Raw genomic sequence first — 6,858 nt, 5'->3', positions numbered from 1 at the left:
TGAAGCAGCTCACTTATATAATGATAAAATGTCAATTCATCAAGTGCATACAGAATTTGTAAATAATATGCACAATAACACCTGATTTTATAAAGTAAATTTAAAAAATTATCTGAGAGGCAGAATTACAGATAGACAGGCACAGATAGAGGTCATCCATCCACTGGTTCACTCCCCAAATGGGCTGATCTGAAGCCACGAGCCAGGAGTTTCTTCCGGGTCTCCTATGTGGGTGCACTTGAGCCATCTTCCTCTGCTTTCCCAGGCCATTAGCAGGGAGCTGGATCAGAAGAGTAGCAGCCAGACACGAACCAGCACCCATATGGGATACTAGTGCTGCAGGCAGAGGCTTAGTTTTCACTACACCACAGCGCCAGTCCCTATAAAGTAAATATTGACTATTGAGAGGCAGATAGAAATACAATAATAGTAGCAGACTTGTAGTCACTTTCAACAATCAGTAGAGCACACAGACATAAACTCAATGAGGAAACATTGGACTCAAATTATGCTTAGACCACATGGACCCAACGGATATGTGCAGAATGTCCTGCCCACAGCAGCACAGTACACATTCTTCTTAAGCACACACCAAACATTCAACTGGACAGATGATGGTAGCCACAGAATAATAAAAAGATCAAGAAGATTGAAACCATATCAGGTTTGAGTCCTGGCTGCTCCACTTCTGATCCAGCTCTCAGCTATGGCCTGAGAAAGCAGTAGAAGATGGCCCAAGTGCTTGGGCCCCTGCACTCATGTGGGAGACCTGGAGGAAGCTCCAGGACCCTGGCTATGGATCAGCACAGCTCCAACTGTTGCAGTCATTTGGGGAGTGAACCAATGCTTGGAAGACCTTTCTGTCTCTCCGTTTTACTGTCTGTAACTCTACCTCTGAAGTAAATAAAATGTTTTTTTAAAAGATATACATGTCCTAAAGCCATTAACCTCTCACTATAGCGCAGACCTCAGAAAAAAAATTGCAAGTAACTGCTTTCAACCACATGCAAAAAAAAAAATTCATGTGAAAAATTGAGATGGAGAGAAGAAATAGAAATAACACAGGGTTTATCAACTCAAGACTGGATGAGTATTCTGGCATACTCATAACTCAGGATACAATTACAACAGGAATGCAAATTAACTGCAACTTCAGCTTTAAGCTCCTATATTTATGAAAAAAAATTTTGAACACAAAAATCTGTTTGATAAGAATGTACCATCCACAAAATGTGCAAATCCACAAAACCGCAAATATTCTACACTCTGCCAATCAAAACCTTCAGAGGGGCTGGCACTGTGGCACAGCAGGTTAATGCCCTGGCCTGCAGTGCCAGCATCCCATATGGGCACCAGTTCAAGACTCGGCTTTTCCTCTTCTGATCCAGCTTTCTGCTATGGTCTGGAAAACAGTAGAAGATGGCCCAAGCCTTGGGCCCCTGCACCTGCTTGGGGGACATGGCTCCTGGCTGCAAATCGGCGAAGCTCCAGCCATTGAGGCCAACTGGGGAGTGAACCATCAGATGGAAAGCCTCTCTCTGCCTCTTCTCTCTGTGTGTAACTCTTTCAAATAAATAAATAAATCTTAAAAAAATTCAAAGACATTAACTATAAAAGAAAGCATAATGAACAAAACACTAAAGAATGCTCAACCCTGAGGGAAACAGGTGAATACATTAATTTTTGAAGCCTGCACATTTATGTATTTATAGGCACAATATTGTACGAATTAACCTGTATCTTACATATTTATAGTCTTGTTTTTATTTGTTAGACTGTATCCCTTACTGTGTAGGAAATGGTCAACAGTTTAAATTTTGCGGCAGTTTCAATCTTAATATGGTGGGAAACAATTTTAAACGGAAAAAAAAATGCTCCCCAGCAAACCATGTGCGCTGCACCCTGAGAGCTTCCTGTGTAGGGACTTACAGCACCGCCCCCCGCTCTGTGCCGCTGTGCACTGTGGGACACGGAGGAAGTCACAACTCCCTGACCAGCACGCTGTGCATTGTGGGACGTAAGGGAGGTTACACCTTCCCGCCCCACACGCGCTGTGTATTGTGGGACTAAAGGAAGTTACAACTCCCTGTACCACGAGCTGTGCATTGTAAGACGTCAAGACGTTTACAACTTCCCGCCCAGCACGCGCTGTGTATTGTGGGACTAAAGGAAGTTACAATGCCCTGTACCACGCGCTGTGCATTGTGGGACATAAGGAGGTTACAACTTCCCGCCCAGCACGCGCACTGCACTGTGGGACAAGGGGGGAGGTACAACTCCCAGCTCGCACAGGGCGCCCCGGGCCGCAGTGGGAAGTGAGTGTGAGCTCTGGGCCCCGCTCAGGGCCGGGCCATGTGGAGGTGAGGAGATTGCCACCAGCTGTTGGGGACGAACTCCTGATGGCTGTGTCGTCCTGAAGTTTACTTTCTGACGCTGCTCAGCTGGGGAAAACGCAGCCCCAGGCGCCGACTCCGCGCTGCCCCTGAGGAAACCCCGTGCACCCCCAGGAGACTCCTTGTGCGTCTGGAGGGCGATTGGGGGCTCTCCCGGGGGCGTCAAAGTGACGATGATAAACAAGGCGGTGGAGGCAGCGGTGATGAGGTGACAGGTGTCCAGGGGGAGGAGACCTCCGCCGGCCCGGGCCTGATCCACAGTCAGTGCCGGGCCCCAGCCTGTGCAGGACGCCCCCAGTAAGGCCCCTGCACCCCAGCCTGGGGCAGGATAGGAGACTTGGGTGGAGCTCTTGGCTCCTGGCTTCAGCCTGACCCAATTCCAGCTGTTGCAGCTACTTGGGGAGGGAGCCAGCTGATGGAAGACTTCTCTCTGTGTCACTCTCTTTCTGGAATTCTACCTTTCAAATAAGGAAAATAAATCTGAAAAAAGAGAATTTGTCAAATCCCTTAGGTATTTTAACCAATGATTATATGAATTTCTGTCTTAAATCATATAACTGCTCTGCATACAATCTGCTCATTCCTTTGTAATGAGGTTAAGTTTATTCTTACCAAAGAAGACCCCTCCAAAGGCATGAGGAAGACAAGTGGAGAAAGCAGATGTTTATTTATATTCAATCTCAACACAAAAACTTTCAATGTTGAACCATTATGTGGCAATGTTGACTTGTAGATATTTTATCATGTAGTGTTAAACCTTTCTTTCTTCCGAGTGACATCAATGTTAACCATTTCCAGGGGTGATTCTCTTGGTCATTGCTAGACTCCACTTGGAGAGCACTGGATTCATTTCTACAAACAATTTGTGGGGTTGCTTTTCATTTGCTTCCTGAACTAGATGGCCTCAGCATCATACTTTTCACACCAGGTTTATTTGGTTGTCCCGCTCTGTGATTGACAGAACGCTCTCTCTCTTTCCCTAGGAAGTGTTTATAGATGTTTTTTGTGCCACACCGTTGAAGCATTCTCTGGAATTCCTCGTGGAATGATTTTTTTCCTGCTACTCAGTTTCATCATGGGAAGCTTTGGACATTTGTGACTTTCTACATTTTTCATGTTTTTATGGTGAGTTAAATTTTCTGAGAATTTGCCAGTGTGTCTCAGACTTCCACATTTATTACCATAGTCGCAATTTCTTTTTTAAAATATGCAAGTTCTTAGTTGTTGTTGTTTTTATTTAATATTTGAAGTATGCTATTATTTGTTTTTTCTCCTTAGGAAAGCATCCATCTCTCTAGAGAGTGGTTAATTTTGTTACTATTTAGAATAATGGCATTTTGACTTTATTTTTGTGCTATGCATTTCACAAGATTTTTCTTATTTAGAATGCATTTCTTCTGAAAGTAGTGTCAAAAAACAAAGTGTTCTTTTCTTTTTGTAATTCATCATAATTGTGTAAGATTACTTTTTAAGTTCAATCTTCAGCTTTGCTCTCATTCACTTCAGTTTGCTGTGTGGCTGTGTTGATTACCTGTGGTGCAGGTGATACTAGAGAAGGGGAGTTGGGCATTTGACAGTGACTTGTGTGTTGGTCAAGGCATTAGGTGCTGCAAGTGAATTCACGCACTCCAGTTTTTTGTAGTCTGACCATTTGTCTGCTAGTTCCATGGTTACTGAAGGATTTTGGTTAAATCTACTACAGTGCTAGATTTTCCTGTTTTTTAAAAAATCATTTCTAGTGTTCTTACATTAAATATTGATGCTATTGTTTAGTATTTACAAATTTATTTTTACCAAAGTGGATTTCATTATATCCAGCTATTCTGTTCCATAAATGTTCAATTTGTACAATGTTATTCTGCATGCACCTGCTTTCTGTTACTGGGTTGGTAGTTTTACACCTTCCTTTTCTTTATTTTGAAGTTTTCTCTTTCATCTTAATTCCAATTAATTCAGAAGGCATTGTCTTTGTCTTAGAAGTTCAGTTCATCTCATTTTTATATGGTCACTCCATATGTCTACAGAGTAATATTGGCCCCATATATCATGTCCTGTTCAGTCACTTTTGGACTATATGTGCTTTTGTATTTACAACATGAATGCCACGGACAGCCCATAGCTTTGATGTGATATTTTTGACTCTTGCCTTCTCTGCATTAGCTTGGTGGATTTAGTCCATTTGTCATCAACTTTTTCAGCTTTATTGAGGTACAATTGAGGAATAAAAGCTTGTATTTTTAGTTAGTATATTGAGATGATACGAAATGTGTACTATCTCTAAGTTGATTAACATTAACACTCACCTTACACAGAAAACTTTGTGTGCAGACTGGGAACTTATATGACCTATGATGTTAGCAAAATTCAATTATACAATATATTTTTATTATTATTTTTTCAAGATTTTATTTCATTTATTTGAAAGTCAGAGTTACACAGAGAGGAGAGAGGTGGCAGAGAGAGAGACAGAGAGAGGTCTTCCATCAACTAGTTCACTCCCCAGACGGCTGCAATAGCTGGAGCTGTGCCAATCTGAAGCCAGGAGCCAGGAGTTTCTTCTAGGTCTCCCATGCAGGTGCAGGGGCCCAAGGACTTGGGCCATCTTCTACTGTTTTTCCAGACCATAGAAGAAAGCTGGAATGGAAGAGGAGCAGCTGGGACTAGAACCGGTGCCCATATGGGATGCTGGCACTGCAGGCCAGGGCTTTAACCTGATGTGCCACAGCACTGGCTCCTATACAATATATTATTATCAACTATATTCAACCCATATCACTTTAGCTATCTAGAATTTATTCATCTGATAACTCTACACTGTCACTAACACCTCTCCATTTCTCACCCCCATCTCCCAGCTCCTGTTAATCACCATCTCCTTTATTTTGCTAACTTTGGTATTTTATATCATTATCATAAAATCTCTGTCTTTCTGTGCTTTGATTCTTTTACCTAACATAATGTCCTCTAGTTCCCCCATGTTGTCATGAATGGCTGCATTTTTCTTTTTTATGGATGAATAAAATTCCTTTTGTATGCATTTTTTTTCACCCATTCACCTTTGATGGACCCTAAGGCTGTGCTCATACCTTGGCTTCTATGAATTATGTTGCACTGAACATGGTAGTGCATATATAAAGTTGTTATATTAATTACACTTCTATTCAATATTTATCCAGTTGTTGGACTGCCAGATAATGTCAGCTCTATTTTAATTTTTTGAGGAAAAACTCCACACAATTTCCCATGAGTATTGTTGCATTTTATTCCCAACATTGTACAAGAGTTCCTTTTTATTCATACCATAACCATCTCACCATCTCTTGTGTCATTGTTAGTGACCAGACATTGCTGTGGGGTGGTGTCCCTTTTTGATTTGTATCTCTTGATGATTAGAGGTATTAAGTGTCTATTCAAATACTTTTGGCCATCTTTTCATAAAGCGCTGGCCATTTGTCTGTCTTCTTCAGAACAGTGTCTATTCAGACCCTTTTGCCCTGTTCATTATATAGTTTGCACATATTCTCTCCTAGTCTATAGGCAGACTTTTCATGTTGTTGATTATTCCCTTTTCTGTGCAGTTTTTTCTATTTTGGTGTAGTCTGGTTTATATATTGTCTATTTTCTTGTCAGTGATTTCAGAGTCAAAAGCAAATAATCATTGCCTATATGTATAAAAGACTTCTTTCTCTTTTATTAAAAATATTTATTTTTATTTATTTGAAAGAGAGAGATAAGAGAGAGAATCTTTTTTCAAAGTTTTATTTATTTATTTGAAATGCAGAGTTGCAGAGGCAGAGAGAGAGAGGGCAAAAAAAGAAAGACAGACAGATAGAAACAGGGAGTGGTCTTCTATCTGCTGGTTCACTCTCCAAATGGCTCTATTGTCAGAGCTGGGCCAATATGACGCCAGGAGCCTGGAGTTTCTTCCAGCTCTCTCACATGGGTACATGCTTCTACTGCTTTTCCAGGCCATAACAGAGAACTGGATTGGAAGTGAAGCAGCTGGGACTTGAACCGGTGCCCATATAGACTGCTGTCACAGCAGGTGGCAGCTTTACCTGTTTCCCACAGCATGGGCCCCCAAAGAGAATCTTTTATAAATATCCTAGTGTCATATGTTACATTACTATCTTTAATTCTATTTGATTTGATTTTTGTCTATGTTGTGAAATGAGTCAGTATCATTCTCTTTTTTTAGTAAAGATTTATTTATTTAATTGAGAGGTTGAGTTACAGACAGAGAGAAGAAGAGACAAAGAAAGGTCTTCCCTCTGGTTCCTTCTGCAACTGCCAGAGCTGGTCCAATCCAAAGCCAGGAGCCAGGATCTTCATCTGGTTCTCCCATGTGGTACAGGAGTCCAAGCACTTGGGCTGTCCTCTGCTGCTTTCTCAGGTCATAAATAGAGAGCTGGATCGGAAGAGCAGCATCCAGGGCATGAACAAGCACCCAGTGGGTGCCAGCACC

This window comes from Lepus europaeus, chromosome 19 (assembly GCF_033115175.1).
Source record: "Lepus europaeus isolate LE1 chromosome 19, mLepTim1.pri, whole genome shotgun sequence".
NCBI classification, from domain to species: Eukaryota; Metazoa; Chordata; class Mammalia; order Lagomorpha; family Leporidae; genus Lepus; species Lepus europaeus.
Note: the sequence above shows the minus strand (reverse complement) of the source record.